General features: G+C 41.1%; 1 long non-coding RNA gene and 2 pseudogenes across 1 annotated transcript; all 3 read right to left on the bottom strand.

The window, feature by feature from the left end:
* The window catches only part of LOC135529416 (calcium/calmodulin-dependent protein kinase type II delta chain-like), a 95281-nt pseudogene extending 91804 nt beyond the window's left edge, over positions 1-3477 (bottom strand).
* Positions 3478-7601: 4124 nt separating this feature from the next.
* Positions 7602-11637, bottom strand: LOC135529414 (uncharacterized; annotated as a pseudogene).
* Positions 11638-11747: 110 nt separating this feature from the next.
* LOC135529413 (uncharacterized) lies at positions 11748-12432 on the bottom strand. The gene is made up of 3 exons (XR_010453696.1): positions 12355-12432; positions 12008-12222; positions 11748-11819 (listed from the first exon to the last, which is right to left on the bottom strand). It is a non-coding gene; the product is annotated as an uncharacterized LOC135529413 (long non-coding RNA).
* Between the last annotated feature and the right edge of the window lie 68 nt (positions 12433-12500).

The following is a 12500-nucleotide window of genomic DNA, read 5'->3' as shown; positions in this document are numbered from 1 at the left end:
TATAAGAGATGGACTATATAAGATATGGACTATATTAGAGATGGACTATATAAGAGATGTGCCCCCATAAGAGATGGAATGTAAAAGAGATAAGAGATGGACCACCATAAGAGATGGACTATATAAGAGATGGACTATATAAGAGATGGACTATATAAGAGATGGAATCTATAAGAGATGGACTATATAAGAGATGGACTATATAAGAGATGGACCACCATAAGGGATGGACCACCATAAGAGATGAACTATATACGAGATGAACTATATAAGAGACGGACTATATAAGAGATGGACTATATAAAATATGGACTATATAAGAGATGGACTATATAAGAGACGGACTATATAAGAGATGGACTATATAAAATATGGACTATGTAAGAGATGGACTATGTAAGAGATGGAATATATAAGAGATGGACTATATAAGAGATGGAATATATAAGAGATGGACTATATAAGAGATGGAATATATAAGAGATGGACTATATAAGAGATGGACTATATAAGAGATGGACTATATAATAGATGGACCACCATTAGAGATGGAATATATAAGACACAGTCTTTATAAGAGATGGACTACATAAGAGATGGACTACATAAGAGATGGACCACCATAAGAGATTAACTATATACGAGATTAACTATATAAGAGATAGACTATATTAGAGATGGACTATATAAGAGATGTGCCCCCATAAGAGATGGACTATATAAGAGATGGACTATATAAGAGATGGACTATATAAGAGATGTGCCCCCATAAGAGATGGACTATATAAGAGATGGACTATATAAAAGATGGACTATATAAGATATGGACTATATAAGAGATGGACTATATAAGAGACGGACTATATGAGAGATGGACTATATAAAAGATGGACTATATAAGAGATGGACTATATAATAGATGGACTATATAAGAGATGGACTATATAAGAGATGGAATATATAAGAGATGGACTATTTAAGAGATGGACTATATAAGAGATGGACTATATAATAGATGGACCACCATTAGAGATGGAATATATAAGACACAGTCTATATAAGAGATGGACTATATAAGAGATGGACTATATAAGAGATGGACTATATTAGAGATGGACTATATAAGAGATGTGCCCCCATAAGAGATGGAATATAAAAGAGATAAGAGATGGACCACCATAAGAGATGGACTACATAAGAGATGGACTATATAAGAGATGGACTATATAAGAGATGGAATCTATAAGAGATGGACTATATAAGAGATGGACTATATAAGAGATGGACCACCATAAGAGATGGACCACCATAAGAGATGAACTATATACGAGATGAACTATATAAGAGACGGACTATATAAGAGATGGACTATATAAAATATGGACTATATAAGAGATGGACTATATAAGAGATGGACTATGTAAGAGATGGACTATGTAAGAGATGGAATATATAAGAGATGGACTATATAAGAGATGGAATATATAAGAGATGGACTATATAGTAGATGGACCACCATTAGAGATGGAATATATAAGACACAGTCTATATAAGAGATGGACTACATAAGAGATGGACTACATAAGAGATGGACCACCATAAGAGATTAACTATATACGAGATTAACTATATAAGAGATAGACTATATTAGAGATGGACTATATTAGAGATGTGCCCCCATAAGAGATGGACTATATAAGAGATGGACTATATAAGAGATGGACTATATAAGAGATGTGCCCCCATAAGAGATGGACTATATAAGAGATGGACTATATAAAAGATGGACTATATAAGAGATGGACTATATAAGAGATGGACTATATAAGAGACGGACTATATGAGAGATGTACTATATAAGAGATGGACTATATAAGAGATGGACTATATAAGAGATGGACTATATAAGAGATGTACTATATAAGAGATGGACTATATAAAAGATGGACTATATAAGAGATGGACTATATAATAGATGGACTATATAAGAGATGGACTATATAAGAGATGGAATATATAAGAGATGGACTATTTAAGAGATGGACTATATAAGAGATGGACTATATAATAGATAGACCACCATTAGAGATGGAATATATAAGACACAGTCTATATAAGAGATGGACTATATAAGAGATGGACTATATAAGAGATGGACTATATAAAAATTGGACCACCATAAGAGATGGAATATATAAGAGATGGACTATATAAGAGATGGACTATATAAGATATGGACTATATTAGAGATGGACTATATAAGAGATGTGCCCCCATAAGAGATGGAATATAAAAGAGATAAGAGATGGACCACCATAAGAGATGGACTACATAAGAGATGGACTATATAAGAGATGGACTATATAAGAGATGGAATCTATAAGAGATGGACTATATAAGAGATGGACTATATAAGAGATGGACCACCATAAGAGATGGACCACCATAAGAGATGAACTATATACGAGATGAACTATATAAGAGACGGACTATATAAGAGATGGACTATATAAAATATGGACTATATAAGAGATGGACTATATAAGAGATGGACTATGTAAGAGATGGACTATATAAGAGATGGACTATATAAGAGATGGACTATATAAGAGACGGACCACCATCAGGAAGTGTAAATAAAAATAAACTATAGAGAGGACGAGGGAATAATATATATTCTCCAGGCCAGGTCAACTATGATAGGCTATAGGAATGCTTGACAAGGCCAAGTCAACTATGATAGGCCATAGGAATGCTTGACAAGGCCAAGTCAACTATGATAGGCTATAGCAATGCTTGACAAGGCTAGGTCAACTATGATAGGCCATAGGAATGCTTGACAAGGCCAAGTCAACTATGATAGGCTATAGGAATGCTTGACAAGGCCAGGTCAACTATGATAGGCTATAGGAATGGTTGACAAGGCCAGGTCAACTATGATAGGCTATAGGAATGCTTGACAAGGCTAGGTCAACTGTGATAGGCTATAGGGAAGCTTGACAAGGCCAGGTCAACTATGATAAGCTATAGGAATGCTTGACAAGGCCAGGTCGACTATGATAGGCTATAGGAATGCTTGACAAGGCCAGGTCAACTACGATAGGCTATAGGAATGCTTGACAAGGCCAGGTCAACTCTGATAGGCTATAGGAAGGCTTGACATTTTGATCCAATCCCGTATGACATCCATAGAGCTATGAAAATATAATTTGTCGGTCTATGTAGCCTATTCACATATGAACCGAAGGTCGCGTGCACACGCGCACACAGTGCCCTATCCACGTCCTAAACGAAGGTAGGATCAGCAGAATAGCCTGGCTATTACATGATAGCAAGAAGGACACTGCTACCGGATAACAAATAACATCAATAACAATCCAAACATGCACGAGACAATCCAAACATGCACGCTTACTTCCCCAGCTCCTCGAAAAGCTGGAATTCATCGGTGAATCTCGTGCAAATCGTTAGCGCCATCCTGAAAGCGACAGCAGTGTAGCAGACCGTAGACGCGATAGAGATGGATGTAATGCGCCCACTAGATCCACACTAGCGTTGTCGTTGACTTCACCACCAGCGCTTTACCGCACGAACGAATAGATAGAAGGCTGAAAACAGCGCAGAACAAGGCGAATCATACAGCGATGGCTTCTGTACAACAGCCCTGGCTCGACTGAAGAGAAGAAGAACGCTCTGCGGCAGCGACAGAACGGAAGACGCACCACTAGTCCAGTCACCAAACGCTGTCTGCCGCGAAGGACGATTGTTAAACCTAAATCCCTTTTTTTTTGCAACGACAACAGCGTTATTGGGAGGATTTAGGGCAGTGAATCTGGTGTATGCAGCTCACAGAGCGGAGACGCTGCATTTTGTCTGCATTTCCATTTCTAGCTGTCTGTGCGTCTATAGCGCGTCCCCTCGTTTTGCCACTGAGGTGTGCGCGTGTGGTCGTCACTAGTTACCACAGCCAGCAATTATGGCTAAGCCCGCATATATCTTCTTAAAATGTGATTTTATAACCTAACATCAACCCTAACCAAAACCACACTGCTAACACTTTGCCTAACGCTGACGTTAAGCCAATCTTGACTTTGTGGCTGTGGTATATTGACAACCCCTCCCACAGGCTCCGCGATCAGCCCCTCTACCCACGTCATCCTTATACTTAAAATACTATCGCCTTCAATAATAATAATAATAGTGACGATGGTGACGATAGTGATAATACATTATTATATTAATACATAATACATCATGAATAAACTGTTATTATTCATCTATGATCATATCTGATTGGTGCGGCAGGTAGCCTAGTGGTTAGAACGTTTGACAGGTAACTCAAAAGTTGCTAGAGCGGTTCCCCGGAACAGACAAGGTAAAAATCTGTCGTTCGAAGCAAGGCACTGTTCTTAGGCCGTCGTTGTACATAAGAATCTGACTTGCCGAGTTAAATACAGTTTAAATAAATACATCATAAATGAACTGTTATTTGTGTGTTTAATGGTTCTATAAGTTCCAACAAGGACATTTATTTCATTTTATTTCAATTTGACCTTTATTTAACTAGGCAAGTCAGTTAAGAACAAATTCTTATTTTCAATGATGGCCTTTGGAACAGTGGGTTAACTGCCTGTTCAGGGGCAGAACGACAGATTTGTACCTTGTCAGCTCTGAGGTTTTGCAACCTTCCTGTTGCTAGTCCAACGCTCTAACCACTAGGCTACCCTGCCGCCCCGGCAGGACATTTCCCACATCCCCCATGAGGACAAATGCTGTTTTAAATGAAAGTGTTGGGTTTCGAGTTAAGTTTAGGGTAAGAGGTTTAGAGTTAAGTTTACAATTTGGGTAAGAGGTTAGGTTTAGAGTTAAGTTTACAATTAGGTTAAGAGGTTAGGTTTAGAGTTAAGTTTACCATTAGGGTAAGAGGTTAGGTTTAGAGTTAAGTTTAGGGTAAGATGTTAGGTTTAGAGTTAGGTTTACCATTAGGGTAAGAGGTTAGGTTTAGAGTTAAGTTTAGGGTAAGAGGTTAGGTTTAGAGTTAGGTTTACCATTAGGGTAAGAGGGTAGGTTTAGAGTTAAGTTTAGGGTAAGAGGTTAGGTTTAGAGTTAGGTTTACAATTAGGGTAAGAGGTTAGGTTTAGAGTTAGGTTTACCATTAGGGTAAGAGGTTAGGTTTAGAGTTATGTTTACCATTAGGGTAAGAGGTTAGGTTTAGAGTTAAGTTTAGGGTAAGATGTTAGGTTTAGAGTTAGGTTTACAATTAGGGTAAGAGGTTAGGTTTAGAGTTAGGTTTACCATTAGGGTAAGAGGTTAGGTTTAGAGTTATGTTTACCATTAGGGTAAGAGGTTAGGTTTAGAGTTAAGTTTAGGGTAAGATGTTAGGTTTAGAGTTAGGTTTACAATTAGGGTAAGAGGTTAGGTTTAGAGTTAGGTTTACCATTAGGGTAAGAGGTTAGGTTTAGAGTTAAGTTTACCATTAGGGTAAGAGGTTAGGTTTAGAGTTATGTTTACCATTAGGGTAAGAGGTTAGGTTTAGAGTTAAGTTTAGGGTAAGATGTTAGGTTTAGAGTTAGGTTTACAATTAGGGTAAGAGGTTAGGTTTAGAGTTAGGTTTACCATTAGGGTAAGAGGTTAGGTTTAGAGTTAAGTTTACCATTAGGGTAAGAGGTTAGGTTTAGAGTTATGTTTACCATTAGGGTAAGAGGTTAGGTTTAGAGTTAAGTTTAGGGTAAGATGTTAGGTTTAGAGTTAGGTTTACAATTAGGGTAAGAGGTTAGGTTTAGAGTTAGGTTTACCATTAGGGTAAGAGGTTAGGTTTAGAGTTAAGTTTACCATTAGGGTAAGAGGTTAGGTTTAGAGTTAAGTTTAGGGTAAGAGGTTAGGTTTAGAGTTAGGTTTACCATTAGGGTAAGAGGTTAGGTTCAGAGTTAGGTTTACCATTAGGGTAAGAGGTTAGGTTTAGAGTTAGGTTTACCATTAGGGTAAGAGGTTAGGTTTAGAGTTAGGTTTACCATTAGGGTAAGAGGTTAGGTTCAGAGTTAGGTTTACCATTAGGGTAAGAGGTTAGGTTCAGAGTTAGGTTTACCATTAGGGTTATGGGTAAATGGTTCAAATCTGTCGTTCTGCCCCTGAAAAAAGCAGTTAACCCACTGTTCTTAGGCCGTCATTGTAAATAAGAATGTGTTCTTAACTGACTTGCCCAGTTAAATAAAGGTTCATTTAAAAATGTTAATTAAAATGGGTTGAGGTTAAGGTGAGGGTTAGAAAAGATAGGATTTTGAATGGAAGTCAATGTTCGGTCACCACGAGGCTAGAATAACAAAACTTGTGTGTGTGTGTGTGTGTGTGTGTGTGTGTGTGTGTGTGTGTGTGTGTGTGTGTGTGTGTGTGTGTGTGTGTGTGTGTGTGTGTGTGTGTGGTAACTGGGTACTACAATGCAGTCTGATCACTATAGTGATAGACTACCATGGAAGTCCTCTATTGGTTGGCCATGGTGGTCCTCTATTGGTTGGGCATGGTGTTCCCCTATTGGTTGGCCATGGTAGTCCCCTATTGGTTGGCCATGGTGGTCCTCTATTGGTTGGGCATGGTGGTCCTCTATTGGTTGGGCATGGTGGTACTCTATTGGTTGGCCATGGTAGTCCTCTATTGGTTGGCCATGGTGGTCCTCTATTGGTTGGGCATGGTGGTCCTCTATTGGTTGGCCATGGTCGTCCTCTATTGGTTGGCCAAGGTGGTCCTCTATTGGTTGGCCATGGTGGTCCTCTATTGGTTGGGCATGGTGGTCCTCTATTGGTTGGCCATGGTAGTCCTCTATTGGTTGGCCATGGTAGTCCTCTATTGGTTGGCCACGGTTGTCCTCTATTGGTTGGGCATGGTGGTCCTCTATTGGTTGGCCATGGTGGTCCTCTATTGGTTGGCCATGGTAGTCCTCTATTGGTTGGCCATGGTAGTCCTCTATTGGTTGGCCACTTTGGTCCTCTATTGGTTGGTCATGGTGGTCCTCTATTGGTTTTCCATGGTGGTCCTCTATTGGTTGGGCATGGTGGTCCTCTATTGGTTGGCCATGGTAGTCCTCTATTGGTTGGCCATGGTAGTCCTCTATTGGTTGGCCATGGTAGTCCTCTATTGGTTGGCCACGGTGGTCCTCTATTGGTTGGCCATGGTAGTCCTCTATTGGTTGGCCACGGTAGTCCTCTATTGGTTGGCCACGGTAGTCCTCGATTGGTTGGCCATGGTAGTCCTCTACTGCTATTAACCCAACCACCCAACTATATGTTATGAAGTGAAAAGCCCCCCACCAGCTAATATAGAACATGAACTGTGGGCAGAGAAGGAGGCATCGATTTGCTTTAAAGGTACAGGATAGTTTTATTTATTCAACCCCATCTGAACATATTACATTTTTTACCATTCCCAAAAGCATCTGGTGCACACAGTTAGGTACAGTTAGGTATTATATCTCAGACTGCCAGATAGCTTAAAACAATGAAAGAAAAACCTCAATGTAAATTGCACTAGAATGATACATTTATGGATTTTTTTAAGGTATTGTTTTCACTTCATTCAACCCTACCAGACACCCGCCCTTCATCCACACAGTATTTCATGACCCTAAGCACACAGATTTAACCGTGGGGACTGCAGATGAGACCCACACATCACTAGTTGGTACCCCACCATTGTTACTATCCATTAGGTTGCTACCCCAACACTGTTACTACCATTAGGTTGCTACATTATGTTGGTACCCCAACACTGTTACTCTCCATTAGGTTGCTACCCCAACACTGTTACTATCCATTCTACCATTAGAATGCTACCCCAACACTGTTACTATCCGTTAGGTTGCTACCCAAACAATGTTACTATCCATTCTACCATTAGGTTGGTACCCCAACACTGTTACTATCCACTCTACCATTAGGTTGGTACCCCAACACTGTTACTATCCATTCTACCATTAGGTTGGAACCCCAACACTGTTAATCTGAAGCATTGACCAAAGATAGGGGTCAATCTCCCCAAGAAGGTTGATCATCCTGGAACACGACTCAGTTCCTTTTCTCAACACCATGTCGATGACGTCACGTGCCTTCTCTGCCCTCTCAGCGATCACCTTCACTGACTCCATTTCCTCCTGGTTGATGACTGTGTGTTGCAGGAGTCCGTCCAGCAGTTCATTGAGGACAGGTCTTGACACTCGTTTCACAAACTCCGTCCGTACAGAACGCAGCTGCAGTTTTGGAGAACCAGTCGGACCTCCTGCCCCCAACAAGAGTCAGGTTAACTACATTTGTACATTTACATTTCAGTAATTTAGAAGCAGACTCCTAAAATAAAAGTATTGAGAAAAACAACGACCTAAACATACCACATATTCACATTTAGGAACGGTTTCACAGACACGACTGGGGCATTCAGAACCAGGCTAATCTACATCAACTCCTGGAGGAGATGTCATTGGGACATTCAGAACCAGGCTAATCTACATCAACTCCTGGAGGAGATGTCATTGGGACATTCAGAACCAGGCTAGTCTACATCAACTCCTGGAGGAGATGTCATTGGGACATTCAGAACCAGGCTAATCTACATCAACTCCTGGAGGAGATGTCATTGGGGCATTCAGAACCAGGCTAATCTACATCAACTCCTGGAGGAGATGTCATTGGGACATTCAGAACCAGGCTAGTCTACATCAACTCCTGGAGGAAATGTCATTGGGGCATTCAGAACCAGGCTAATCTACATCAACTCCTGGAGGAGATGTCATTGGGACATTCAGAACCAGGCTAATCTACATCAAGTCCTGGAGGAGATGTCATTGGGGCATTCAGAACAAGGCTAAATCCACATCAAGTCCTGGAGGAGATGTCATTGGGGCATTCAGAACCAGGCTAATCTACATCAAGTCCTGGAGGAGATGTCATTGGGGCATTCAGAACCAGGCTAATCTACATCAAGTCCTGGAGGAGATGTCATTGGCACATTCAGAACCAGGCTAATCTACATCAAGTCCTGGAGTAAACCCTGTTGACTGGACTAGTCCAGGTCCTACAGTAAACCCTGTTGACTGGACTAGTCCAGGTCCTACAGTAAACCCTGTTGACTGGACTAGTCCAGGTCCTACAGTAAACCCTGTTGACTGGACTAGTCCAGGTCCTACAGTAAACCCTGTTGACTGGACTAGTCCAGGTCCTACAGTAAACCCTGTTGAGTGGACTAGTCCAGGTCCTACAGTAAACCCTGTTGAGTGGACTAGTCCAGGTCCTACAGTAAACCCTGTTGACTGGCCCTCAAGTCATTGGTTTGTACATTGCATTCCCGAAAATTTGACTTTTTCCACATTTTGTTACGTTACAGCCTTTTTCTAAAATCAAGCTAAACACAACATCCCATAATGACAAAGCAAAAAACAGGCTTTTGCTCATTTTTACACATTTATTAAACGATACTCGAAATCGAGCTGATGGATCTTGTTTCCCCATTGATCATCCTTGAGATGTTTCTACAACTTAATTGGAATGAACCTGTGGTAAATTCAATTGATTGGAATGAACACACCTTTCTATATAAAGTCCCACAGTTGACGATGCATGTTAGAGTAAAAACCAAGCCAGGAGGTCGAAGGACTTTGTCCGTAGAGCTCTGAAAAAAAGAACATCTCAAGGCCCAGATCTGGTACCAAAACAAATCTGCTGCATTGAAGATCCCGAAGAACACAGTGGTAGCCATCATTCTAATATTGAAGAAGTTTGAAATCAACAAGACTCTTCCTGGAGCTGGCCCGCCCGGCCAAACTGAGCAGTCTGGTCAGAAGGGCCTTGGTCAAGAAGGTGATCAAGAACCCAATGGTCACTCTGACAGAGCTCCTCTGTGGAGATGAGCAAGCCTTCCATAAGGACAATCATCTCTGCAGCACTCCACCAATCAGGCCTTTATGTCAGAGTGGCCAGACGGAAAACCACTCCTCCAGTAAAAGACACATGACAGCCCGCTTGGAGATTGACAAAAGGCATGATAAGACTCTCAGACCATGAGAAACAAGATTCTCTGGGTATGATGAAACCAAGATTGAACTCTTTGGCCTGAATGCCAAGCTTCACATCTGGAAGAAACCTGTCACCATCCCTACAGTGAAGCATAGAGGTGGCAGCATCTGTACGGTGGGGATGTTTTCAGTGACAGCGACTGGGCGACAAGTTAGGATCAAGGGAAAGATGAATGGAGTAAAGTACAGAGAGATCATTGATGAAAACCTGCTCCAGAGCGCTCAGGACCTCAGACTGAGGCAAAGGTTCACCTTCCAACAGGACAACATCCCTAAGCACACAGTCAAGAAAGCACAGGAGTGGATTGGGGACAAGTCTCTGAATGTCCATGAGAGGCCCAGCCAGAGTCAGACTTGAACCCGATCTAACATCTCTGGAGAGACCTTAAAATAGCTGTGCAGCAACACTCTCCATCAACCTGACAGAGCTTGAAAGGATATGCAGAGAAGAATGGGAGATACTCTGTGCTGAGTAAAAGGTTCTGAATACTTATGTAAATGTGATATCTGTTTTGCTTTGTCATTCTGGGGTAATTGTGATGTCATTATGGGGTATTGTGATGTCATTATGGGGTATTGTGATGTCACTATGGGGTATTGTGTGTAGATTGATGAGGAAAGAAAACAATTGAATCCATTTTAGAACAAGGCTGTAACGTAAGAAAAAAAGTGGAAAAAGTCAAGGGGTCTGAATACTTTCCAAATGCTCTGTAACTCATGTTTACTTACTTGTTGAACGGGTGTCAGAGATGTATTCATCTGAAAAGATAAACAACAAAGATAACAAGATAAACAACATGAGGTTATATCACTCTAAATAGCATCTGGTACTAAAGTACAACGTGATGATTGACAGAGGCTCCTACCTGTTGGTACTATTTCTTTCCACGCTGTCGTCTCATCATCACTGAATAACCCATCTCAATGTCAATCCCTGTCATTTTCACAACCGCCCTGAAAAAGCTTGGTGTGGTGTCTCTATGTATGAGATGAATCCTCTGGAGGGAGGGAGGGAGGAGGGAGGGGGGGAGAGAGAGAGAGAGAGAGAGAGAGAGAGAGAGAGAGAGAGAGAGGAGCGAGAGAGAGCGAGAGAGAGAGAGAGAGAGAGAGAGAGACAGAGGACAGAGAGAGGCGAGATCAATGCATAGAAATGTGACTTAAATGTCAGATTCATGTTCTTAGTCTACTAAAACTGTACCGGTGGATTGATGGAGGTAGAACAGGGAATGTTCAGTCTGAAGGAACTCTTCAGTTTGAAGGACGCTCTGGTCTTGTGTTGGGAAACCTTTTAGACCCTTGAAACTTTATTTCCTGTTGTTCCACAGCCTGCGAAACGAGTCACGGAATACCCAGCCAGTCAATGTATAGTCTGATTCAGACATTATTCAGAAAACTAGCAAACATTATTCAGAAAAAAAGTAACACACTTATCTTCATGTAATGAGTGTCAACATAAACTGCACCATTGGTTAGTTCAGGTCATCTCTATAATAATGGTCTCTCACCTGTATTTGGCCGGGGTTACTGGGGAACAGGTACAGGCGTGGAATTAATGTTTCCCTTTTCACTGTCAGATAGAGCATCAGCTCACAGTGGACATCTACATTCCAAGAAAGGATATAGCTCAGTATAACAGAGATAGCTGAGAACTTGGGATGGAGAATCTTAGCATGGAATCTGGTGACCTCATGCACTTCCTCTAAAGATACTCCATGTTCCTCTACATGAAGAATCTTCATCTCATTCCTCAGGGAAGGGTTGGTCCCTGAACAACACAATAAAAAGGAGACAGAAAGACAAATATTGTATTATTCATCCAACTAAAATACAAAGAATATGCAGTAACAGATCACAGTAAAATCAAACTATCAAAACAGTTAATTCAATAACTCAGGAAGTGAAACTCAGTTACATGGAAATGTCTTTCTGAATACTATTTCTATATGGTTTTACCTAAACAGACAAAGTGTGGCAGATGAACTTCCTCCAGTTCACCTAACTCCATAGTGATGTCCAGCAATGGACCACCTTGTGTGTACTGCATGTCTTTCAGAAGTTGACTGTAGGGTTCCCAGTTCCTGAAGTGATACTTCAGAATGACATCTCTCTCACACAGCCAGCGGAGGCCAGACACTGTGCACTCATAACTCCCTCTGGGTGTCCTGTGCCTGAAGGCAGCAACAAGATGTGGTAGAGAGGGTCCATGGTCAAATGGAGAGGTTGGATTAGAAGACTATTCCCAAAGGTAATGGGGAAATACACTAGCAGGTGGAATGAAATGTTACAAGTAGTTATTTTACCTGAACATTGTCACTCCCTGGACAGTGGAAGTCAAGGGTTCAATCTGAAGCCAGTGTGTGGAGTCCTGAACAAGGACAAACACTGTCAGTAATACATATGGGGCCTGTTTCCTGGACACATATTGAGTCTAGTGCTGGACTAAAAA

This window comes from Oncorhynchus masou, unplaced genomic scaffold, assembly GCF_036934945.1.
Source record: "Oncorhynchus masou masou isolate Uvic2021 unplaced genomic scaffold, UVic_Omas_1.1 unplaced_scaffold_1162, whole genome shotgun sequence".
Taxonomy (NCBI): Eukaryota; Metazoa; Chordata; class Actinopteri; order Salmoniformes; family Salmonidae; genus Oncorhynchus; species Oncorhynchus masou.
This window is presented reverse-complemented; position numbering and strand designations above follow the sequence as displayed.